Source organism: Mesocricetus auratus, unplaced genomic scaffold, assembly GCF_017639785.1.
Source record: "Mesocricetus auratus isolate SY011 unplaced genomic scaffold, BCM_Maur_2.0 Super-Scaffold_100013, whole genome shotgun sequence".
NCBI classification, from domain to species: Eukaryota; Metazoa; Chordata; class Mammalia; order Rodentia; family Cricetidae; genus Mesocricetus; species Mesocricetus auratus.
The window spans coordinates 71,944,508-71,970,912 of record NW_024429196.1 but is presented as its reverse complement, the minus strand read 5'-3'; the positions used below and the strand labels follow the sequence as shown (position 1 = coordinate 71,970,912).

General features: G+C 49.9%; 1 long non-coding RNA gene across 4 annotated transcripts; it reads right to left on the bottom strand.

Moving 5' to 3' along the window:
• On the bottom strand, positions 1–26,397 carry LOC110340211. 4 transcript variants are annotated; one of them, XR_005880952.1, is made up of 9 exons: positions 26,290–26,397; positions 25,387–25,594; positions 23,540–23,625; positions 10,797–10,898; positions 5,970–7,349; positions 5,176–5,581; positions 4,337–4,656; positions 1,623–2,045; positions 1–1,195 (listed from the first exon to the last, which is right to left on the bottom strand). It is a non-coding gene; the product is annotated as an uncharacterized LOC110340211 (long non-coding RNA). The 4 variants fall into 4 exon arrangements; XR_005880953.1 differs by lacking the exon at positions 10,797–10,898; XR_002381982.2 differs by lacking the exon at positions 25,387–25,594.
• Between the last annotated feature and the right edge of the window lie 8 nt (positions 26,398–26,405).

Here is a 26,405-nt window from a genome sequence, read left to right as displayed (position 1 = left end):
TTTGGTGAGACAATGAGGTTTTATTGGGGTTACTACCAGGAATATTGATGAGGGATTATGTGCAAGGTACAGCAATGACTCTGAGGAAAAAAGACATTTCTACCACTGGAAACCCCACTCAAACTTGGGGGACAGTCCACAAAGGCCACAGACCTGGGGGTCTCTGCACAACTTGCAGGAGGCTCCACAGTCTAAATGTCTCCTCTGCATCTGCACCACTCAGCTTGTCTTCCCCCGACTATTTGGAGGGAAATGTCATACAAAGCCTTCCTCCAAGAAGACACATATTTCATTCAGCCCTCTTTCAGTGTACAGACCCCAAAGGTAATCAACTGTTGGAGGGTTCAGTCCATGATCCAGTCCCCAGCCCGTCTAGAACTCCCACAATGCTGTATGCACCGAACCTATCAGCATGGGTCTAATGATGGCGCCTCTCGTCTGCACTTACAAAGGTACAAGAAAGGCTCTGTGGCCTAAGCTGTAGCATTCCTCATTCGATTATGGGAAGACTACATCAGAGGACACTGTGGGATGGGTGACTAAGAACTGTGTGCGTGCAGCAGCAGTGTAGAGACGGGACCCTGTGGTTGGTTCCCAGGTTACTGGAGGAGACCTACAGAAGACCCGGGCACCCTGTGTTTCCACTCTATTGTCTTCATTCCTTAGGACAGAGGGTGTTTTCACTTTGGGAAAGTTTTACTAAGCTAATGGAAGGAACTGACTAAAAATGGAGGAGGGAGGGGGTAAGAGAATAAGCTGCAAACCTCACCCTGAGAGGAGTTCAGAGTTTGGCATTTCTGATGATACTACTGTTTTCCAATTGGTTTGCAGGCATTCCAGGGTAGAAAGAAACCTGAATCCTGACAGAAAACACACCAACACTGGGTGTCCCGTAACAGCGGAAAGGGGGCTGGGGGATGTGTGGGGACAATCCGTGCCACCTGGACACCTCTGTGCTCTGCAAGTGGGGAGACAGGTTATTTTAGAGAAAAGCGAAGCAGTACATGGAAACAGCCATGCACTGTCACACTTAAGCAGTGCAATTGGCGGATTCCCTGAAGATGAGGGCGCCATTGTGAGCCTTGAGGCTCTAGGCTGGGCACCGTCCCTGACATCAGGGCCTCTTCTTGTGGGATGAGAACAAAAGGTAACAGCGGCCATCACAAAAGGAGATTTCAGAACTGTGTCATTATCCCTGCAAGAACAATAGAGAGAAATGAGGAGACCAAGTCTGAAGGCTAGAAGAGACACAAACAAATTCTGTATACTTCTCCCTGCTATTCTTTCAGACATGTCTTAACAATAGTTTGCTCCTAGCTTCAGAGAGTGATGTGGACACAGCTTACCAGTGGTTTTTGACTCCCTGTGAGTCTTGTGCCCAGAGGCGGCTCCACAGGGGTGCTGTCAGCCACAAAGCACTTTCCTAGGTGGCTTTTTCTCACCATCACTTAAATAGTGCTCTGTGGCCTTGAACTGTTCATGGTTGTGAATGTACTGCCCTCCTTCACCAAGCATGATTGTGAATGGACTACTCATCCATGAATACGTTTAAGCTCCCTAGGTAAAACCCCCATGTTCTCTTTAGAGAATGCCAACTTCAGTGATTCCCATGAACTCCTTACCTGCTGTGGGTGATAAATCTTCCCCGTTTCTTTATGTACCATCATCTGCTTGATTTGCCTTTGCACTCATGGACATGAGAGTCCTTGAAATTAAATTATGCAGTGTCTTCTAAACCATCCAGGTAGCCACCAACTGCATGTGTCTGCTCTGAGTTCTCTGGTTAGAACTTGTGATCTCAAATGCAGCCTGATTGGGCTGTGGCTCCTTCAGGGCAGAGCAAGCCCTTTAAAGCCAATGAGATTGTCCATATGGATGTTCTCAAGTTCCTCATATTCACATCAGCAGTGACCTGGGACAGGAGCTGGGCAAACGCTGTCCTTCCCCAGGTGATACTGGCCAGAGGACAGACACAGCTAGACACTGACTTCGCAGGGCTCAGCGGGGGACACATTCTTAAACCCTTTCAGTGTCGTCTGGAGAAGCTGTGTGGAACAAGAGACGTGGGTGACATTTCTGCTCCATGAGAATGCAAGCAGAGCCAAGAGAGAGTTTTCAGCAACGAGACCCCATGTGAGGCTGCCCAAGGGGATCCTTCTTTTAAGATCCCAGACCTTATTGAGGAGGGGAGAGGCCATAGTAACTGGTATCTGGGAAAGAAATTGTTTTGTTCCCCTCCAGAGAACATCCTTCCCTGGTAGGTCCCTGTGAGGATGGGTCATGTTCCAGAGCCCCCAAGAAACCAAGTATCAAGTCTCCACTGCAAGGGAACCTAGAGATGGCCTTCTGCAACCAGTGTTAGACAATGCAGGCTAGCAGGTTAAATGCAGCCCTGGTTACAGGTTGCAAGGTTTAGCCAAGCATGTATGAAAGAGGAAGAACATTCCGGACAAGTGGAGAGTCTGGCACAAAGTCCCATGTTCTCCAGGACCGACTCTGCAGCCTTTGCAGAGAACAGTAAGTTCGTTGTCATTGGTGTCAGAGACTACAGAGAGGCAGGTACAAAGCCTGCCTCCTTCCTTTGTGACCTCCCTTTGGTAGGAACACCAAGCAAGGACTCTTGACTCCAAGGTTTGGCTTGTCTGGCTGGCCCTCCTGTTTTCCCAGCAGCAGCTTCCACCAACATGCCTCCCTTGCCTTCCACTCCCAACCTCCCTTACATTTGCCCATCTGAGACCAAATGAAGAGAGTTTCAATGCTGAACTCATCAAATAGAGCCAGCAGAGTTGAGACCAGATTTGAAGGCCATGGTGAATCTCTGGAGTTGAAAAATGAACTCCCAACTCGGTCCAGGGCCACAAAGGACATCATGGCTAGGGCCATGCCTGCCTCAGATTACACAGGGACTGACCAAACTTGTTCTTTCCCCCCAAGAACAAGCTATTCGGTGCTTCTGAGGAGGTCCATGATGTTTCCTTCCTGGAGGTGGAAGGTGATTCTGCCACTTCCTTCAGTGTGACCCAGTACCCCACATTGTCTGGAGAGTGAAGTCCAGGGTGAGGATGTGCTGCCCAGCCCAGAAGCCCACACTGGCAGTCTGTGGGTTACACCAGAACAAGAGTGTGAAAAGCCTGATACACAGTAGCTGCTAGTGACCACATCGCCTCCACTGGGCAGGCGGAGGAAGGATAGACAAGCAATGAGCCAGTGCACAGGGTTGAGGGTGAGATAAGTCCTCACCTAATTCTCTGCTCTCGGGTAGCAAGCCAAAGGTCTGTCTGGAGAACATGCAAAAAGTTTATGCCCCCTTGAACACCTCCATCCCCTACAAGTGGGGAAGATGATCCTTGCAGAGAAAGGGTAAAATAATTCGTGGAATTGGCTGTCTGCCTTCACACTTTTGAGAACTGCATTTGGCTCCATCCTGAGGGTTATGGCCATGGGCTGGGTGCCATCCACCTAACAAGGGACCCTTCCCTCAGGGTCAGAATAAAGAGTAACAGCCGCCATTGAAATAAGAGTTTTCAATGCCATGCCATAGTCCTCTAAGAATGGGTGGGAGAAAGGAGACCAGGTGAGGAGGCCAGAGGGGCGCAAACTCAAATTGCATGTTCTTTTGCAACAAATGGTTCCTGGAATTCCTTGACTACAGGGAGCATGTCTGTGGTCATGACACAAGCATGTCAACTCCTGGAGAGCACCTCCATGTGTCCCAGAGAATAACTCTCTCTCCCTTCTGGGACCAGCACCTGGGGTTGGAGTCCCCTCACTCGTTCCCAGGAGGACAACAGAACCCACCCCATTCCCATCCCTGGCTTCATTAATCCAAACAAAAGCAAAGGCCTGCCCCAGTGAACACCCCCACACCCCCTGCTCTGACCCCCACAAGCAAGATGCTCAGTGTCACTGGTCACGTGTCCCATGCAGGACCATATGGGAATTACGTGGTGGCCAGGTTCTAGGGTGTGATGTCATGAGTGGCTGGCAGGTCATAGCATGGCCTTCCTGCCATACTAGTGGGAAGATGGTTCTGCCACTCCCTCCAGTATGAGCCAGTGCTCCACAGTGATCTGGAGACTGAAATCCAGAGTCAAGACCTGCTAGTCCAGCATATCACACCTAGCCACGCCTCAGCTCTTCCTCAGTCACCCTTTGCTCTTCAGAAACAAAATCTGGTTTGGGGCGGGTGAGGTCAGCCACCTGATCTCCCCTTCTCTTCTCTTGGGCAGATGTTAAGTCAGGATGAGGCTTCAGACACACAGCGGAATTACCATTACATTCAATGACATGATCCCCACAGACTCAGTGCCCCCTGCCTCGGGTAGCTGGCTCCTACCTGGAAGGCGCCCAGAAGAACAGACACCTCACCCAGCAGGGATCTATGCTGCTCCACTGTTTGGTGTCTGTTGGCCACATAGTGATCAAGATTTCCTTTTAAGCTTGATCCCTAAGGCAATGGCACAAAGAAGTCCCACAGCTGCTGGCCTTGTGAGGCAAAGCTGGGCCCCACGTCTGGAAATATCTTCTTACGTTGCCTCGGTGTGGCAGAAAAATCTCAAAAGTCTAGCCAAATGATAGTCAAGAAGTCCCTCAGTGGGGTAGGAAAAATTCTGCCAGTTTCTAAAATCCCAGTTCAGGGGAGCAGTACCTTTGGTTCTGTGAAAACAAAGACAAAGACACAGATGTTACCAGATCATCCCAGGCTTGGGTCAAGCAGAAGAAGCAGGAGGCACCAGTAAAGGAAGGGGCTTCCCTTATCTACAGCCCCACCCTGCCTTGGTGCCCCAGGACGGGAGGAGGTTTGCTAGGTAGCATCCTACTGATGAACCCGGCACATGCCGGAACCTACCAGAAAGAGACTGTCCTTTCTTCATGGGTCCCTGTAGAGGGCACGAGGGCCATACCATTTGCGGGAACCCCTGCAGGTACTGATGCCATGCACCCCCCCCCAACTCTCCTCTTCAGGAGAAGTTTACTCCTCCTTGTTCATGGCCTCTGTCACTAGTTCCTTCCCTCCCAGCTGCCTGACTGGCATTTCCTCTGAACAGACAGTCCCCCTTTTCCCTTACTCTGCCTCATGCCCTTCCCCTCCAATCTTCTTCCTTTTCTGTCTTCCCCATTTTCCATTCACCCGTCTGTTCCCTTTACATCCAGTCTCCATCCTGCTAGGCTTACATAGTTTCTGCTTCGGTTAGTGATAACGTTGGTGAGGATGTGGGGACAAGCTGGTGAAGGTCCTTGAGTCAGCCCTTGAGTCCAGGGGACACTCAGTTCTCTCACTGTGGGTTGAGGCTTGAGGAACGTAGTTTCATAAGGTGGAAGCCATGTGGACCACGTCCTTCTCCAGACAACAGTGCTGAAAGCACAGTGGACTAAACGAGGGAGGAGCTATTAGCTCCGACTCAGCAGCTGGGAGGAGGGGGGTAGAGGAAATGTGCCCGGTCACAGGGCTGTCTGGCAATGGGCATTTGAGCACACAGACTCCTGGAGTTCTGGCCTGGTTCCTTCCTATAGCTCAGTCCAGACCAGGCTGACCCAGTCCTGTGGTTTGATGACCACAGACCTGGGGCTGTTGTCACCCCTTGAAAGGAGACACAAGAAAAGGACTGTTAGTGACAGTGACAGACAGGACTTCAGCACCGAGCTAGCCTGCTATACCATAGCTCTGCACCCTATTCCTCACTGCTGAACCTGGGCTCCATTTTGCCAAGTCTTCCTCCCTCCTCCCTCCCTCTATAGCCCCAGGTCACATACTCTGCTGTCTGCTGCTGACTCAACTTCCCCAGAATCCACGTAACGATGATGCAGGGAGAAAGCTCCTAAGGGTCACAGTATCTTAGGGTCTGGGCACCTATGCATGGGTGCAGCCTGCATGCATAGTGGGTCAGTGGGAAGGGGCCAAGACCACATACACAAGTGCATTGTTGGTGGTCATGTCTACGCGGTATTTCCCGTGAGACCTCTCTTACCTGGGAGATGTGCTGTTTTTCTCTGAGATAGAGAGGCAGCGGCAGTGAGTACGAAGCAAGGGAACAGTCTGCCTCCCGGCCTCCTTCCAGCCGCTTCGTCTAGTGCTGTTGGAGGCTGGGGTCCCCTGGGGCTGGTGATCACTGATGATAGAAGCCAGTGATCGTTCCTGGAGAACCTACCCCGGTCATTTTCATCTTTGGTTTTCCCATCCTGGGGAGGGTCCGTGGAGGTTATATCATCAGATGGTGTTTCCCTGAACCTCCTGTCAATGCCCATCTCCTCCACGGTGCTGCGGGTGCTCTGACCATCCCCAGCAACACTGTGCGGGGCTGGGTCATAGGGACAGCAGCATAAAAGGGTCAGGTAAAGCGGGGTCCTGAGCGGCCCTTGCTCTTTCCCTTCTCATCCACCTCTTGCAGTTGGTTTTTCCAAAATGAGATTAAGAGGGAGGAGTACCTGTAGGGCTCATGTTTGAATGATGCTTCACAAACTTTCCTGCGTGGTGAAAACGGTGCCATGGCTTAATCGGTATTTCAGTGTAGTGTAGGCTACTAGGACATCATTTGGCTTCTCTTTCCTACAGGTTCCATGATTTCTTGGACTTTGTAGCTCATGGTGCCCATGGCTTCCACAATCTTGGTGACTGGAATTATTGGGATGATTTCTGGGGGGACGGGGGTCTGGTGGCAAAGCTTCAGCACAGAGTCATAGCCATGGGTGCCCCATGAGTTGGCCTATGGTTATTCTCTCCCCAGAACCTGTAACAGGTAAGTAGGATATAAGGATTTCCCAAGTTTCCACGTGGTTGGTGGCCTTGCACGCCTGCAATCAGATGGTGCAGAGCTGAAGGCTTTGTTACCTTGTGAACCCAGTGACCATAGTGTAAATCAGTTTGCCCAGGCTCCATGTGTTCAGGAGGTCTGTGATACCCTGGGCCCTCCAACATCTCTGGTGCTAAATAAGAATATGTGCAATGAACTTCATCTAACATCCGGCCAGTGATGACCTTTATGGCCACTCCCAAGTCACACAGTTCCATTATTGGACCCTGACTTCATCTCCCATCTACGGGCTCTAGCAAACATCTCCCTTTTCTGGACTTCAAGCATCTCGAGGTTTCTCAGCAGTATTTGATGCTAGGATCGGCTCTGGGCCCAGGGGGTCCTTTTCTGTGCCTTCCTCCCAGCAGACAAACATGTCATCAGTCGGCCTTCCTTCACTGGAACAAAGGTCCAAACTATTTCCAAACTCAGCTCGTTGGCAGAGGAGGTTTATCCGGGCTCACAGCGTTGGAGGCTTCATTTCATGTTCCTCTCTTTTCATTGCTGGGGGTCTGGAGTGACACGTTATGGCCAGAGTACACAGAAAAAGCAACACCACTTTACAACAGGAAGCAAAAAGGGAGGGAGGGAGGGAGGGAGGGAGGGAGGGAGGGAGGGAGGGAGAGAGGGAGAGAAAGAGAGAGAGCATGAAACATTGAGGATTCTACACTTCTCTTCCACAGAACTCTCTCAATGACCCCAAAACACCTCTCACTGTTCCCCCAACTCCCAACAGCTCCCCCACATGCAAACAGCATCAAGTTACCGATCACACACTCAATTCTTGGGCTGGATGAGACATTTTACATTTAAGCAATAGCAGTGATTCATGGGAGGATGGGTGAGATGCCCACCATCCCCTTCTCCCCGTGCTCTGAGCTGTTAGAATATTCTCACAGGCAGCCTGGCAGCAGAGGTGACTGGGGTGTGGAAGAGCCGCCGAGGGTGGGGCGCTCACCGGCACTATCTTCAAGAGGCAGGTGGGCTCTTGGCCTGCTCCTCTCCTAATTTTTCACCCATGCAATCCTACACAGCTGCTTTTATAAACGCCGGAACGCATCCCTCTAGGCCTTTGTCTCTTGTGTGACAGTGTGTTTTATTTCCATTTCTCTTTCCCTCCAGAGCACTTGATTTCCCCCAAATATGAAACCCGAGGTTGATTCTGCTTTCGACAAATGGGAAATCAGTCCCATGTGTACACTGCCCACGATCAAAGGAGCCACAGCCAAAGACGAGGGACTAAAACTTCCATCAGCAGTGAAAACAGGCCAGCCGAGGACTCTCCTGGCTCATACCCATTTCCCGTGATATGGCTTTCTGCTGGGGAGCATGGGCTTCTGAGTCAGAGGACAGTAGTCTGTGTGTGGTTCCTGATGCCTGGGGGGGGGGTGGAGAAAATGCCTGTTTCTTAAACACTATTCCCAGGACACACATTGCTTCAGGCCGCACTGCGTCCAATAGGACAGCTGGCGCCATGGTGCTGGGCCACTCCACTGGGCCAGAAAGCATGAATTAGGGAAACAGAATACTTGCATTGGCCTAGGGACAATCCTAGGGACCCAGCCTTGTTCTGCTTCATCCCCTGCATGCAATAGAGATATTTAACAACACTCTCAGCCCCTCTAAAGACAACCATCAGGAAGAGACAGACGTGAAGTCTAAACATTGCACAACCGGGCTAGAATATCCACATGCGCAAGTAGCTGGGTTTTATTACTTTCGTGATTAAAGAGAGGGGATTGGGTGAGCCTACTCGAGAAGTGACTTGATACCGTAGGATCACAAGTTCAAAGGAAACTCAGCAAGTAGGCTGCAGAAGACTGGGCCCCAGTTCTAGTCCCGCCTGGTTCCTCTGATCGAGGGTTAGCCAGGTGCAGCCTCCCAGCCCCTGGTTTTCCCAGTGTTTGGTCTTCCTGGCCTTGAAGAACCCACTGTGATTACCAGGTCTCCTAAAGTGGGCTCTCTGCTGCTTGTGGCCGTCCCCCATTTCCCAGCGACAGATCTCATACCCACAAGTGGTACTCAGAAGACTCTTGCCAGGTTCCAGGGAAGCCGATAAAACAGAGCACAGAGTGGTCCCCCCATCTTGTCTCCAGTGTCCTTGACCTTCTCCAGAAAGGACAATGGCTCCATCCTCACAGTTCTATGGATGGAAATTGCTCCTTTGCTCTGGGAGCTGACTTACACCATGGAATTTCTCTCTGGCCAGGCTTCCCACTGGTGTGCACATCACCTAAAAGCACTTGTCTTTTGTCCCCTGTCACTTAATTGTTTGCTATCCTGGGCAGCTGCCAACCCCCAGAGAACATGGATTTTCACCAGGCAGGATCCCATGAAAGCCACATTTATGTCAGCAAGTGATGGAGAAGTTGCCCAGTTGCCCCAAATGGATGCTGACCAGCATAGAGCCCTATGGGAGAACAAAGGCCTTTGCTCTCAGTGGAATATTATGTTCAGAACAGCAACTGAGGCCAACATGAGTAGAGGCTCTGGACTTCTTGAGCAGGAATGCCTCTGCCAAAGGCAAGACATACTTTCCCAGGGTTCAGATTCGTGGTCCCCAAATGCTGCCTGTGAATGTTGTGGTAACATAACCCTGACATAGAGTTTGGAGAACCTAGTCACCAGCAGACATCACTGGACCACCCTGCTTGAGCACATGCGTGCTACGTGCACGCTGTGACAGAGTGCCTGAGGCAAGGAGGGGTCTTTTGGCTCCCAGTTTGAGGGGACACAGGCCACTGTTGTAAGTCACAGCAGGAGGAAGGGAAAGGATGGTGGTTGGGCAGGAAGTCAGCTGGTCATAATGCAGAGAGCAGAGCCGCAGCAGGAAGAGCTGCCTCTGGTGACCCGTTCACTCTAGCCAGGATCCACGTCTTGAAGGATCACAGCCTACCAAACAGCACCCCTACACGAGGACCGAATGTTCAAACACGTGAGCCCGGGGACAGTTCACCCCCATGCCACCACAGCACCCCCTCGCTTTGCTCCCCACTTTACATGCAGTACATCTCTCCACTTGGGGGCTTGGCTCCCCTGCAACACAGTTGAACCACTAGGGCAGAAGACCAAAGAACAGATTTTGAGTTAACGCAGCCTGTGGTAGCACACTGTAACATTTGCCAGGTAGAGCCAAGGAGCTTCCTGGGTGGGATCACCCTCACCCCAGTGCCTCCAGCTGGAAGCGGAAGCCATGTCTGCAGGTGGGTCCCACCCTCCTGGGCGTCCCCAGGAGTGACTCCCCCTGTGCTTAGTCCAACACTAGACACAGGAGCGTAGACGGGGCTCTGTGGGCCTACAGATTGCTGGGGGGAGGGGGCGGTGGTGGTGGTGGACCATCCGGAGCCTCACCTGAGCACCGGGACAGGCTGTACCCAGGGAGCTTGCGGTGTGGAGGAGAAAAGCAGAAAAGACAATCCTCCCAGAGGCCTGCTTGACAAACTACCCTCACACCTGCTGCTCATCTGCAGCCAGAGAGCAAGCTGCTGGCTCAGAAGGGAATGGTGCAGAGTACCAGCCATCTTCTATTCTGGCCGGAAGGAAAAAGGAGGAGGCGTACCCTAAGTGCCTTTAGTCGAGGGCCCATGCTGTTAGCAACTGGAGAGACATTTTGTACTGGCTTGAGTTAAGGCTGGCTCAGCCCACTCCTGTTCTGAGGACAATTTGGTCAGAGCACAAACCCTTGGGCTCTGTCAGTACCACATCAGTAGGAGTGGGCACCATCTTCCTCACAAATGTGTTTGCTATGCTCTGCAAAGCCTGAGAGGAAAGGGAATGTTCTAGTTTGGGCAACAACTTCCTTTCCTCTCTCCAAAGCCCTGCGAGTTGTGTGGGGTGGGGTGGGGGTGAGTGTGTGTGTGTGTGAGTGTGTGTGTGTGAGTGTGTGAGTGTGTGTGTGTGTGTGTGTGTGTGTATCTCCTTGTATACAAGCATATGTGTGCTTGCTCGTCTTTGTGAGTGCAGGTATGCAAGTGCCATGAAACACAAGTGGATGTCAGAGCTCACCTTCCACACCTTGATTGAGGTAGGGTCTCTTGGTATGCAGTCACCACTGTACAGCAGGCTAGTTGGCCTGAGAGCTTCCAGGGATTCTCCAGTCCCTCCTGTCTGAACATAGAAGCACTGGTGTAACAAACACCTGCTACCATGTAAAGGTTTTGTGTGGACTCTGGTGATCCAAACTCAGGTCCTTGCCCTTGAGCTGTGAGGTGGTTACTCACTGAGCTAGCGCCCCAGATCAAAGCCCTGATTGCTCCTGTGTGAACCCTGGCACACAGCCTGGACCTTGGCATTCCCCTCATCACTTTCTCCCTCTTTCACCACAGCAGCTATGACTCTTCCCTGACTGTCTCTGGTCTCCGGTGTCCCCTCTGCCTCCTCCTCTCTTCCCTCATATCTGGATGGCATGCTGGAGTCTTCCCAAAGAGACTCTGGAGCTCTTCCAGATGGGCAGCCTTCGAGAGCCTTTATGTCCACTGAGTCGCTCTGAGGTCATCCTCACTCTTTGCTGTCCTTCTCCCTAAGAGATGGTCTCTCCTCCCTTCTCCTGGCTCTCTGCCTAAGTGAGAGTCATCACCTCATTCACTGAAGACTACAAACACTATCAGCCTCTGTCTTTCTCTTCCACACAGGGTAAACTTGACAGGCGTTCACCTCTAAAGACCATTCCCTCTCCGCACAGATGCTCAGTGCCACAAGAGCACCTCAGGAATCCTTAGAACACTCTGTGTCCCGCTCTGTGTCACTCCGCTTACCCCAGTCCTCATGTCTGCGTATTGTTCTAGCCTGAGTGCCTCTGCAGATGTGGGCGTGTTTGCATCACAGGGGAAAGGCTAGGTGAGTGTGGGTGTGTATGCTTCACACAATATTCATATGGACGTATCTGTGTACACATGCGAATATATGGAGAAAGACACAGAGAAATGGGCTAGAGAGGCGAAGTCATTTCCTTTCTTTTAGTCCTAGCTTTCCTGATGCAAACAAGCAAGCGTTTATTTTCCCTCCAAGCCTCTAAATGCAATCTACCATAGAAACCAAGGACAGTTCTAAACAGCCTTAGACACTGGAGAAAGTCCCAGCACTGGACAAACACAGCCCCATAGGCACACTCAAGAGAAAAACAAAACACCACAGGACAGAACTGGGTTTGGGCTTGTGATGGCATTGAGTGACCAGGGCATATTAACTCTCACAGTCCACCTAGGGAACTTGTAAGAAAAGCACAAATGATCACAAAAGAACTTATCCACCCTCAGCCCCCATCCCTCCCTTGCTTGCCTCTCCATACAATAGAACTTCCACACACCAAAAGGGGTTCCTGGCTAGGGGCCAGGCAAGGAACAGAAGAGCCAAGTTCACGATGCTGACAAGACTGCTCTGTGTTTGGCTGATGTCCTGTTACTATCTCATGTCCCCTAAGACAAAGGCCCCACAGAGCACCCTCCTGCTGACCCTGACACCCTATAGACTTGATTCCACCATGGCAGACACAGACTGTACCCATCTATGACCCTGTTCATCTGGGATGCTACCAATATGTTTCCTTTTCTTTCTGTATGCTCTGAGGCCTTGGTACCTAGGAAACACCCAACAAGCAAGCAATGATACAAGATAATAGTTGCATAAATAAATCCATCTTAAGAAAAGAGCTTCGGCAGGGCTGGGGGATGGCTCAGTATGTAAGGTGAGTGCAAGCATGAGGATCTGATTTTGGATCCCCAGCACCCACATAAAAAGCCCCGTCTGACTGATGAATTCCTGAAACCCCAGTGCTGGGGGAGGGGACCAAGATAAATGATCCCTGGGGTCACTGCTCAGTCCAATCTACCAGAAGCCAGCATGCTAGGTTCAATAAGAGATCCTGTCTAATCGGTGAAGTGGGTAGTTATTGAGGAAGGACTCCTGACATGAACCCCTGGTCTCCACAGGCACACCTATCCCAACATGCATACATACTATGTACAGCCCATAAAGACACTAGACAGCCCATAAAGACATTAGAAATTAAAAAATAAAAACATTTGTCTTTTTAAAAATGGACTATAACCAACCAGTTATAGCACATCTTTAATCCCAGCACTCGGGAGGCAGAGGCAGGCAGATGTCTGTGAGTTTGAAGCCAGCCTGGTCTACAGAGCAAGTTCTAGAACAGCTAGGGCTGTTACACAGAAACCCTGTTTCAAAAAAATGGATATGCTCCTGTAGAACTTTCTAGGCTTTCCTCCAGGAGAAGCAACTGCAAAAACTCTGAGTTGGTCCCACTCAGAGAGCAACAGATAGCGGAATCCCAGACCTAGAAGCACCAGGGTTGCTCGGCCCTTCCTGGAACACTTCAGATAAAACAGAACTCAGCTAGAGGTCTGAGCCTCATTTGAAGGAAAGCAAATCCATTGTTCCTCAAGGACTGCTGCCCCTCAGTGTGTGATAAGGTTATGTCCCCATCATATGAAAATGACACCGTGGGCCCCACAGGGTAGTAGAGCATCAGTCATTCCCCTCATGGTTAAGGAGACAACAAGAAGCCATAAGCCGCTGCCTCTGGCCACCGTCACAAGAAAGGCCATATACGGGGGCTGGAGAGATGACTCAGGGGTTAAGAGCACTGGCTGTTCTTTCAGAGGTCCTGAGTTCAATTCCCAGCAACCACATAGTGGTTCACAACCATCTGTCATGAGATCTGGTGCCCTCTTCTGACCTGCAGGGATACATGCAGACAGAACACTGTATACATAACAAATAAATAAATCTTTAAAAAAAGGGGGTGCATACAGAATATCAATATCTATGAAACACAAAAATTAAAAACCTGAGGTATGGTTTCTCCTGGTTGTCTATCACTTTTCACACCATCTTGAAATCACATGAAAAAAAAAACTTGAAAACCACCATGTGCCTGGAAACATGTGTGTTAATTGATCCCTTCCAGGTGGCAGCATTGTGCTGTGGTGTGTGGAAATAGGGTAAAGGGCAAATATTCTGTAAGTGAAAAGGTAGTACTAAGAATACACATGACATCAGAGAGTATAAACAGTCCAGGAGAGGCAGTAGGAAAGAAACATAGCTAGAAAAATATTTACTAGGATTGACCCAAAGACTGAGGCAAAATACGCTGGGGGTGGTGTGTTCTGGGTTCCTGTATGCATAACTAGACACACCCACTCAAGAGAGAACATGGATGAGTGGGAGGCCAGGGGTACAGATCATGACTTGGCTTCCAGGAATGAGAGGGGTCTTCAAAATAACTAGGGTGTGGCTCTAAGGCAGCCAGCCATGAGCTATACAAATTAGAAGCTCTGAAGATTGTCCCAGTATGATTATAGAAGTACGTGCATATTTTGCAAATCAGTGGTGTGCAGAGCCGAAAGAACACAATCATATCTACTCATAACCAAAACTTCAACCTAAATTGAGGTCAACAATGAAAGAATTCACTATCTCACAAAACAATAAACATGGCCTTAGAGCCATTAAAGGGTGACTCGTCTCACTATGACACAGACAATCCACACTTCTTGGGAATCACCCCCCAACATCTTGACTAAATTTGTAGGGTGCTAAGGTAGCCATGTTCCTGCAGTGGTCTAGGAGTCCTGTCTCTGGTCAAAATCAATAAAAGGAGGTCAGAAGTCCCTAGGACCTCTCCTACGAGAATGAGGAACAAAGCCCAGAAGAGCCACTCGGCAGAGGAGGTCAGAGCTTATGCAGGGATGTTCCCATCTGACTGCCTGCTTTGTACCCACTAGGGCTGGTTGCCAAGTCACGTGAAAGGATGAACCAATCTGGAGCCTTGACAAGGAAGAATCAGGAAATGGCTGTAAAGGAAATTGCTTCATTTCAGGTGAAAATTCAGAGGTAAGAGAAGGCCCCAGTTTGACGGTGGTCTTACAGGTTGAACCTGCCAGAACTCTGAGGTGTGGCCAAAACATAGGAGGAACCAGGAGCTGAGGGCAGATCAAGCTTCACAGGCTGTTCTCATCTGTACAGAACTCCACAGAGCATTCATGCAGAGCACAGAGGCCATTAGTCACCTGAACTACGGAGTTTTAGTGGCACGGTGCCAGCAGAAGCTAGATTACGGTGATGGCAAAGTGACAGGGAAGTAAAAACCTGGAGTCAAGCATGGGCAACCCCTGTGGGAAACCCTGTGCCTGCAGGGTGAAGGACAGGCGGGAGCTGCAGAGTTCAATATTTCTGCTGTATTTTAATTTTGTAAGAGAGACTTACCACATTTCACAAATCACTGCAGGAACACAGTAGCGAGAGGGAGAGGACTAAGCAGGAAGGAAAAGAGATGATGGACAGGATGAAAACCCTGTAAAGATGAGAAGAAAAAGGATCCAGAGTGTTTGGGAGAGTCTCAGGGGCTGACCCCAGGTAGGAAGAAACAGGTCTTCGTTCAGCAGACATTGAAGCATAAAGGGCAGGCCTGCAAGGCTGTGGCTGTGGTGGTTAATACTGGAAGCAGACAGGATCCAGGGTCTCCCAGGAGACGAGCCTCTGGGCATGCCTATGAGGGAGCAGCAAGATTGAGTTGAGGTAAGATTTTCCCTAAGGAGGACAGCACCATTCAGTGAGCTGGAGTCACACACGCATGAAAAGGACCAGAATTTCTCTCTGTCTCCTGTCCTCTCCTCTCCTCTTCCCTCCCCTCTCCTATCCTCTCCTCTTCCCTCCCACAACTCCCCTCCCCTTCCCTCCTCCTCTCTCCTCTCCTCCTCTCTCATCTTCTTTCCTTCTGTCCTCTCTCCCCCTCTCCCCTCTCCCCCTCTCCCCTCTCCTCTCCCTCTCTCTTCTCCTGTCTCTTCTCTCTCATCTCAGATGGTAGATACAATGTGACCAGTCGCCTCACACTCTTGCCCCATGCCTTCCTCATCATAAAGGACTGTATTCTTTCCTTTCTTAATTGCTTTTTTTCAGGGATTTGCCACAGTGGGAAGAAATGTAATTAATATAGCAGGTGAGAAGACATAGTCTTAAGGGAATAAGTGATTGATACCTATGTGGTAGCTTCTGTTTTCACCACAGGGGCTGTTATGTATTCTGTTCATGTCTCAATGGCTTAAGATGATCAGTTGAAACTGAACTTCTCAGGTTACTTTCTGGAGTTTCCAACTGTCACCCCCGTTCCCACAGAGACTCCCTTGCCCCCTGAGGAAGAAGCATTCAGAGTCCGCAGTGGAAGGTGATGAGTACTGCAGAGTTGGGTTAGAGAATGTGGCGTACCTGTGCAGCCAACAGGGCTCGCTGACACTCAACCTGAGAATAACAGACCAGAGGCACACAGAGCCCACCAGGAGGGACAATGGGTTCAAAAAGCATTTAAGCCTCAGGATGGAATGACAAGAGCAGGGAAACTGATCTCTTAAATGACTCCAGGTAGACCAATTAAATTAATTCCAAGACCACTCTGTGACCGAGATTGACCCTTCCTTCCTTCCTTTCTTCCTTCCTTCCTTCCTTTCTTCCTTCCTTTCTTCCTTCCTGCATCCGTTTCCCTCACACCATGCCCACCTTGTCCTTCAGTTCCACATACCAGGAGTCCTCTCTAAGCCTCGATGGAGAAGACACACTTCTGAGGCCTAGGCAGACTGCAGAAACAGTGGCAGTTCAAAGGAACATTCTCTCTGGTTGCTGAATCCCCAGGGAGAGAGGTTAAGTCCTCTGGCAGCTTCAAATTCCTAAAGCTTATGCAGGCTCCTAAGAGGGCTCAAAGATTCCTTGAAGGACACAAATTCACTTAAAGAGAGATAACACAAGTGGCCCCTCACCTGGAATGTTCAGTTCCTTGAATAACAAGTGAAAAAACTAAAACTAAAAACCACCTAGCTCGGATAGTTTCATCAGTAAATTCCAAGGAACATCTAAGGAAGACATAATATTAATTCCCCATACTCTCTTCCAGAAAACAAGGACTGCCAGATACGTGGTTAAGTTAGGGCAGGAAGGCAGAGCTTTCATGACTGGGATTAGGGCCTCTGTAGGAGATCTCAGATCATTAGGGCTGGTGGCGTGGGGCTGCAATCCCAGCACTAGGGAGGCTCAGACAGGAAGATCAGAAGCAAGCCTGGGCTATACAGCAAGGCTCAGTCTCAAAACTATGAGACCTTTCTACCCTTGTAGCATACAAGTGAGAAGGTACAACCTACCAAGTCCACCATAGCCTTCCAGCTTCCAGAACTATGAGAAATACAGTCTGGAGAAACGAGTTACTTAGTCAAGTGTCTACCCTGCAAACATGAGGACCTGTATTCGCTCTCCAGAACCTGCATTAAAAGTCAGGCATGAGTCCATATATATGAATATAGGTTGTATATTATCAGGGATGACTATTTGATATTAGGTAAACAGTTGGTATGCTCTTCCTTTTGGAAGACTATTAGTTCAAAAAAAAAAGTCAGGCATGGAGGCACAGGCTTATCATCCCTGTGCTGGGGAGGTAGAGTCAGGCAGGGGCTTGTGTTGGCCAGCCAGTTTCGCCTAACCAGTGAATTCCAGGTTCAGTTAGAGACCTGACACAAAGAATAAAAAAAACAGCAAGGAATATCAGAGGTGGAGAGTTCCCAGAAAAGAGACCTGAGGTTGCCCTCTGGCTTCCACATCCATGTTCACATATGTGCATGAACATATGTGTGCATAGGATATTAGGAATACATGTATATACACACACAATCATGAAACAAATACAATTTTGTTGTCTAGAAGCCATCTCGTGACATTTTGTTAATAGTACTATAAATGAATTAAGGCAGCTATCCCTGCACAAGCTGGCATGGGAACATGTCTGTGCAAAGGCCACAAGAAGCTGAGCATCTGCACAGGCACCAACAGACTACTCCACCCTGCCTGGATCGTAGGGATCAAACAGGCTTCTCTTCCCTAGAGGCTCAGCCCTCCTGCTCCCCAAGCGGACCAAGAACTACTAAACAACTCTAATCAGTAACCCTTGATCCTGGAGACACTAAGCTAAAGAAAAACGGTTGGTGTCCTGGCTATTTCTGAGTGCTCAGCCCAGACACTGGAGAGAGCAGCACTTCACCAGTGAGCCGTTTGTCAGCTATGCCCCATAGATAGTGGGTGTGGGAGCTGCGGTGCTAATGCGAGCCAGACGACAAACATGGGTTCCTCAGCTGCGGTGCTGGAAGCAACACCTTGAGTTCTCTGAGCCCCTTGTCTCCTGTGTGTGAGAGGGGGCCACTGACCTAGTGCCGCTGACAATTAATGAAGCTGATTGAGGTAGCATGTACCCAAGTTCCCTGACAGCACAGAGCCACAGGGTCCTCCTCCTCCTCCTCCTCCTCCTTTTCCTCCTCCTCCCTCGTTTCCCCTCCACGCCCAGATGTGTGACTTCTATGGCTCTGAAAGACATGGACCCACAATCACACAGAGGTGCTCAGAACTTTCCTCACTGGCGATCTTAGCCCTCACAAGGCGACCCCAATTAGAGCCAATATACTGAAAGTCCTACTGCAGGCTGTCATGTGAGCACTGGTTGCAGTGGCGGGCAGAGACACATGCTTGGTGCTCTGCACATGTTTGGGGAGGACACAGTGAATGGCACTGTAACTGAGGGGGGTGAGGATGAGAGAGACTGCTGTTGAGAAGGTGGGCCTCAGAGTAGAGCCAAAGCCAGGGGTTGTGGAAGAAGTGCACTCACACATGTGTTTGATACTAAGAACTGTCACAAAAGTCTGCCAGAGCCACAACCGGGGACTGCTGTCACCCTGAGGCGAAGTGTTGTCTTTTCATTGGCTTATCAGCTGCACCTGAATCTACTGGTATTTTAACTACCATCTGTGGGCGCCCCCCCGTGCCCCTGGCCCCTGGCCCCTGCACTCAGGACCCCACCACTCAAATCTCAGTCTGGCAGTACTTAGTTAAAATGTAGTTTTTAACTAAGTCTCTGTAGTTCCATTTACCTGAGTTGGGAGTCTGATTTAGGATGAAAACCTGCCAGCTCAGCGGGACCGAGAAGCAACCAGCTGACCTTCCTTTTTGCTCTAGAGACCCACCAAGAGAACATCTCTCGAGCCATCCCAAACCAAAAAGACTCAAAACCCAAGTCCCGCCCTACTCCTTCCTGTGCATCTCTCTGTCTGTCTTCCGGGTTTCTCTGTACTCTCTGTGGCTAATTCCTATCAGGTAGCTGCTGGCTCCGCCCCCTGATCCAAGGCTGATTTTTATTAACCCAGTCTCAGGGTTTCACAGTCCAATCAAATATCCCACAGCAGCGACGCGCTGGCTCCACGTGCTTGATAGCTCAGAATCCCAACTCATGCAAACCTAGGCAGGGTGCTTGGCATCACAACCCCAGGAAAAATGGTATTTTTCTTAGTGAAGCCAGACTCACCCATGCCCTCAGCCATGTGTGTGGGCACGGTCACCTGCCTGGCTGCAAACTTACAGCCTGCCTCCACAGCCTCTCCGGTTGCTCCAAGCTGACCACTTGGCTTCCACTAAAACATGGTGCCTACACTGAATTCCTGCTGGGAATTCTCCCATTGCTTCACTGCCCACCTCACTGGGTCTAATGAGAGAAGAAGAGAATGAATTTGCCCAGAGCCCTGCTGTTTTGGGAAGACAGTAACCTCCATCTCCCTGGGCAAGGCTCCTGTCTGAACTCTTTTTATGAGGCTCTAACCTGTGACCTCCGGGGCCTGTGTCAACAAAGGCTTCCCCTGCAAGCATCCTGGAGACTGGAGAGCAGAGGAGGGAGCAGGCCCAGATACATGGCCCCAGCTCCACAGCTGGCCAACCCTTCTGGAGTCTCCAGCCCATGGCCTGGTGTAGCAGGCTCAGCTCTGGTGTGTACAAGGGTCACAGCAGCTTTCTCTCTCAAGACTACTCTTTGGGCTGTGAACATAAAAGAGGTAAGCTGGGCATTCCAGGGAAACTGCAATATGGCAGTGCACGTCTATAACCCCAGTGCGAGGACAAGTAGAGACAGGAAGATCCCTGGGAATCACTGGCCAGCTAATCTAAACACTCTATTAACTTCGACTTTGGTGAAAGACCTCAAAAAAAGGGAAGGAGAGAGGGAGGGAGGGATGAGAGAGGAAGTGAGGGAGGAAAGTGGGGGAGGGAGGAAGGGAGGTAGGAAGGGAGGAGGGAGGGAAGGGGGAGGGGGAGGAAGAGAGGGAGGGAGGAAGGGAGGGGGAGGGAGGAGGGGTGAAAGAAAGGTAAGAGATTGAGGAAGGTACTGGACACTGATCTCTGGCCTCTACAGGCATTTACACACACACACACACACACACACACACACTAAAAACTGGGGAGGGCCGGGGGCCTGGGGATGGGACTCAGTTGGTAGTAAGCTGCTTAGCATGCATGAGGCCCTGGGTTAGAGCCCCAGAAGCACATAAACCAGGCATGGTGGTGTACATCTGTAATCTCAGGACTTGGGAAGTAGAGGCAGGAGGATCAGAGGCTCAAACTCATTCTTGAATACCCAGCAAGTTCAAGGCTAGCTCAGCCTGCTACAAGAAACTGTGTCAAAAAGAAAAGAGACAGAGACAGAGAGTCAGAGAGGAAGAAAGGAGGGAGGGGGTTTGATAGTGAACCCAAAACTGCTTGTTGAACCAGCTTTCTACCTGAGATGTTACGCTCCGTGGGGCCAGGACTAGATTTCCGTAGTCATTTGTTTTTCCTGACATTTATTAGACATTCAAGAAGCAATTATGAATGAATGAATGGGTGAATGAATGATTGATCATCAACCCATCAGAGGAGTCGGTGCAGACCCATCTCTGGCTATCTGGAGCCTGCCTGTCCAGGTTTCACCCCGTGGCTCACTACCTGAAGAAATAAGCACACACCTAATGATACCAGATCATCCGTCTTCCCAGCCCACCTTGTCAGAAGCACAGGAAAAGGCAGCACCTGAGAGGGAAGGACTCTGCTCTTTCCAAGGCAGAGGAAGCACCTGGCTTCAGTGCCTTGTGAGATGAGACATGTGCCGTGACATGCAGAGGGCAGACACTGCTGCTGGCCACCCCGACTCTTCCCAGTACCACACTGCAGCAAACAGATTCCAGGAGCAATCCACAGAGTGTGGAAGCGCCCCACCACTGTCCTGTGCGTGGAGGGATCCGCAGAAGCCTCTGAGAAACCAGAGGACGATGAGCAGCCTGGCATAGTTATGGCCAACTATATGCACCTGGGCTAGCCTGCTCTTGTGATCCCACATACTCTCTACTCCAGAAAATAGAACTTATGGTCTCAGGTGGCTGGACTCAGGAAAATATCTCATCCAACTATGACATAAGAGCAGTTACTGTGTCACCCCATCAACTGGCATCATCATGAATGAAGCGGTATTACGGTATAATTCGGAGTGTGCTAGCTTTGTGGGAGCTTTGTGGAAAAAGGCAATGGACAGAGGGATGGCTAAGTGGGGTGTGGCTCAGCTTCTCCTTCCCCTCCCCACTCTGTCTCATCGTGGTGTCACTGAACCAGTGACGATAAATCAATGGCTTTGTTAGGTCACAACCTGGAGCCTTTGCTTATGCAGGAACAAGACTGTTGGCCTCACGAGTATAACAAATGACCCGATGGGCCCAAACCAGAGCTGACAGCAAACCCTGCCCCTGGCTCCCAAGACCGTCTCTAACCAAGAGCAAGACCACGGCCCTCTGCAGCTGCGATCAAGACGCCTGAAGCTGTGTCCACGAGTCAGTGATGACGACACAAATGGCCCGAATGGTCGAGCCCCGCAGTGCCCCTTTATTGCCTGGACTTGACTTTCTTTTGAAGCATGGTCTCATGTAACCCAGACTGGTCTCAAACTCACTGTAATAGCTAAGGGGGTCCGTGAAATCGTAATCCCACTGCTTACTTTTCCAGTGCTGAGATTACTAGCATGAGCATTCTACAGCAAACATTCCCACAACCCCAGGCCTTGTATTAAAGAGCCACTTTCAGAGCCTTCGAGTCGCTGCTGGCCCCTCTGGTGTGTGGTCACTTCCACCTTGACCTCTCCAGACGCGGCTGCATTACACAGATGCTCTCCCATCTAGGAGTGCCCATGAAAAGAGAAAGTTCCCAACACCAGAGAGTTATACAGGAGTAGCTTGGTTATAGGCTCCACCACACAGCACTGAGTGTCACAGCTGCATGGGGCCCTGCTCAGGTCTCTCCTGAGTCTCCAACATGGCCAGTCCAATCAGACAGCAGCGACATTCATTCCTTGTTCTTATTTCCCTCACCAAATCACCTTCTCTGTGTGTCACTGGCCTACAGGAGCCCCACTTCCCAAAGAACGCTTGGTAGGGAAGTTGGGTATCCTGCACGTGGGGACCCAACATCCACAGAAAGTCTCTCTGGCCCTAGCGTCATTGTCTCTGATCTTGGTAGGAGGTCAGGGGATGTCATGGCAAAGAACACCGTCACAGGGATCTGGAGAGCCAGTCCAGGACAACTGCTGGAGGTGAGAGGATGGGGGGGGGGGGCGCTGAGCAAAAAGGCTGGAGTTTCCAAGGAGTGGCCAAGCTATCGCTGCTCCCAAGGGCTGGAGTTCTAACAGCCGCGGCGAAGCTAAGTGTCCTCATGGAAAGTGGAGGCTTTGCTGACACCAGCAGAGGAGCTGATTCTCTCACCTGACCGCTGTGTGGGACAGCAGAGCTGGCTGTCATCTCACACAGGAACAAGTAGGGAGAGGTGTAAATGTGGGAAGCACCCTGTCATAAAGGCCCATTCAGAGGGACAGTGATGGATGGAGTGGCATGGTTCCAGGAGCCAGAGACTTCCTTGCAGCCTTGACAGTATGCACAGAAAACCCCAAGGCCAGCTCGCCACACAAAAGTCAATACTCTCTCCTGCCAGGAAGCCTGTGCTCTGGGTATGCCTTCCCCGGCTCACGCTTCGGCTGTGAAATTATGCTTCTAATTTTAGCTAAGTACAACCACACAGTGAAATCAAAGATCTTTAAGGAGCTTATGTTAAAACTCATGGGCCTGGTGCCCAGCCCTTCACTACATCACAGAGGACGTCATTGTCTACTTTAAAAGATCACTTTCTGGTACTCATTTCTGTATATCTACACAATAGTCGATTTTGACACTTTCTGATTAGGAGACAGTGTAGTTTCTGCTGTGGTAGGCAAATTGTTCTCTCACATACCCCCAGCTCCCTGCACACACTTCCCACAGAGTCTGCATTGGTAAACTGAGGCACAGATTGCACATGCTGAGCCCTTTTCTCATGCAAGGTTCATATTGGTTTATTTTTCCAGGGGTTGAGTTGTCTCATGTTTTTAAAAATTGTTCAATTTTCCATGCACTTCCTGCTAACATTTCAAAAAGATGGTTGTTAAATGCCTCAATTTCCCCAAGTGTTCAAATATCTTTATTTTCTGTTGGAGATTTGTGATCCTTCTTTACCCCACTTGGGTTTGGGCCTCTGCTTCAAGGATTTGGTTTTGCAGTTTTCTCCCTTATTTTATTACACTTTAATTTACAAGGAAGAGTTCAGGGGAAAGAGAAGAAGGTAGGTAGGTTAATCTTGATAGATGATCGGTAGGTAGTAGAAAGATAATAGACTATGAATGAGGGATGATTGATGATTGATATATAGATAAACAATTGATAGTTAGAAGGTATTATTTTCATGCTAAAAATATAGATTCTCCTTCCCTCTTGACCAACACGTCCCCCTTACCCTCTTACTATTCTTTTCCTGTAGGTACATTGCCATCTGCCTTCTAAAACCACGTTTACCAGGTCTCTGGCCCTGCTTACTTCTCTTCTACTACATACCTACTTTGCTTTCTGGTTTTGTCCTTCCAAGTCTTAGTTTCCAAGAGATGCTGTCCAGGCATCTGGTGATCCTCCGCGGTTCATCCCTAGTTCAAAGAGAGGCATTAAACATTGTTTGGAACCTGAGCAGGTAGACGTTTGGATGGTCTGATAGAAAGAGACCCAGACTCTGGTGAGGAGCTGCCTGGTGGCAGACCTTGTCCCTGGAGACTGTAGTCTTTCCAGTATCTTCCCAGGAGAAGGCAGAGAGGCCTGGAAACTGTCTGGAGGACATGAAAGCAAGCCCTTTTTGTCTGGTCCTCACCAACTATTATCCACAAAGTTCTCCCTGCCTACTGTGAGATCCACTGTTGCCAACCTAAGGGGACTCTGTTGTCCTACCAGCAGGCAAATGTCCCAATTCCATATAAGCTGGATTGTGCCCTCCACCTCAGTTCTCAAAATGTTAAAGTCCTAACCCTGATGTGTCAGAAGATGGCTGTAGTCCAAGACAGGGCCAATGCAAGTGCGGTTAGTGACGAAGGGGTCGTCTGGCCGGGCCCTAACTCAATGGGATCCCTGTCCTCCAAAAGGGGAAGCTTGAACATATCTACGCCCAAGTTTAGAGGGCAGTGCGGAGACACTGAAGACCCCCTACCGCAAGCCAGAGGTCTTTCGGGACTTATGACTTCTGGCCTGTGGGACTGGGTGATCCTGAATTCCTGTGCTTCTGTCCGCCCAGTGCGGTGCTTTATGCCCAGCATTCACGGGCTGTACACGCAGGAGCAAGAACCACCAGGCCACAGATGACACTTGTGCAAGCCCCTGGTGAGGGACAGCTACCTCCAAAGGGGCAGCAGCATCCTGGCTACTGTCCGCTGAACTGCCTCACTTAGCAAATGTTAAGATGCTGTCTCCTTAGTGTGTCTGCTCTCCTCCTCTCTGGCTCATGGGTAACTTTAGTGGGGGTGTTTTGTTCAGCTTCCATCACTACGGCAAACGTCTACAGTGATCAGCCCCTCTACTTTGGCTGACCACTCTGGAAGTCTTGGCCATGGTCACTTTGCCCTGTGGCTTTGGGTCTCCAGTGGCACAGTGTACCATGCTGGTAGTCTCCCTTACAGAGAAAAGGAGGGCCCAGAGTCCCAGCATTCCCCCTTAAAGGGACATGACCAGGTGACAGCCTTCCTTCCGATGGGCCCCATCTCCTAAATGTACCAACACTCCCCAGGAAAGCCAGGACCAAACCACTTTAAATGCACGGGCCTCATGGGAAGCCTTCCCCCTTCTGAATGGAGATGGAAGAGAAGTGGATGGGGAGGGGTTAGATGCAAAAGGGGAGGGGCTGGAAGGAGAGGGGGAGGGGAAACTTGTTGGTATGTAAAATAAATAAAAAATTCATTTAATTTTTTAAAACCCTGGAAAAATGAAATAGATATATAAATGAATGAATAAATAAATAATTAATAAACAAAACTTCGGGGCCATGTAAGCTATAAGGAGCTTGGAGAGAGAGCATCTGATTGTAGTTAACTGGTCTCTTCCTAACTGGAAGTTCCCTTGGGTCTATGAAAATCAAAACCTCCCATGGTTTAGTTAGAAGCCTCCCTTGACTAGGCAGCAGGCAGCCCTTGTCCCTAGACTACCAAAGGCATTAGCAATCAAAATGTCACCTTCCCACAAAAACATCTCTTCCCATAGGGAAGACAGCTAGGATAAGTTCCTCATAGTCAAAAGCTGAGATGTAACATTTCCTGATGACTAGGATAGCACAATACACCACCTTCCTTCCTGGGTTCTCTGCCCTTCAGGGTGGGCATGAATTACTGCTCCCTCTGATCAGTCTGTGATACGATAAAAGCAATCACCTGCCAGCAGTGAGCCAAGAGATGGAGGCCACGACCACCAAAAAGTCAGTTGGGTCATCTGTCCGCTCCGACTGTGAAATAAGGAGATGGCTCGTGTCTGCGTTCCTCTCCCCAAATCTATAACCGCAACTCAATCTGAGAAACTGCCAAGCATGCCGAGCTGGAGGGGACTTCCACAGGACCATGGGCTAGAACTTTCTCCAAAGTGCTAAGGGGATGGAAGAGAAGAAGAGCACAGGACTGCTGAAGCCTGGGGGACCCCAGGCTCTGATGGTCTACCACAGCATGGAAGCCTTTAGAGGAGGGTAGGGCAGCTCAACAGCCTGAGATTCAGCACATAGGATTTCCCAACTAGAAAAACTCTTTGTCTTGGTGTGTGTGTGTGTGTGTGTGTGTGTGTGTGTGTGTGTGTGTGTGTGTGTGTATTTGTATATGTATGGAGGACAGAGGACAATGTTGGATCCTATCCAAAGAAGTACTAGCCATCTCCTTTGAGACAGGCCCATTCACTGGCCTGAAGCTCACCGATTAGGTTGGACCGGCTGGCCAGAGGGTGCCAGGGAAGGTCCCAGTGTGCCCCACTGGAATGACACAGCACCTGGTTCTTCTTATGTGGCACTAGAGACCAAAATCAGATCCTCACCCTCTCCAGGCGAACACTTAACCAACTGAGTTACTCCTCGAACCTCGTTTTTTGAAGTTTATGTTAGCATATATTAATTCTACATTGTAATAGGTTTCGCCATGAGATTTTCACACATGTATATAACATATTTTGATTATAATCACTCCTCCCCCATTTGTCTCTCCCTCTGATCCCCTTTCCCCAAATTGCCCCCCCTCTACTTCCACAGGGATTTGTTTGTTTCTAGTGAACCAAAGAGTTTAGTGAGGGTTACTTACAGGAGCGAGCGTGGGTGAGGAGTTATTTACAGAAGCACGGGCAATTTACTTGGGGGCTACAGCACTGAAGAAAACCTCTCTCTCCCTCTCCCAACTGAACAATAACTGCCGTTAGA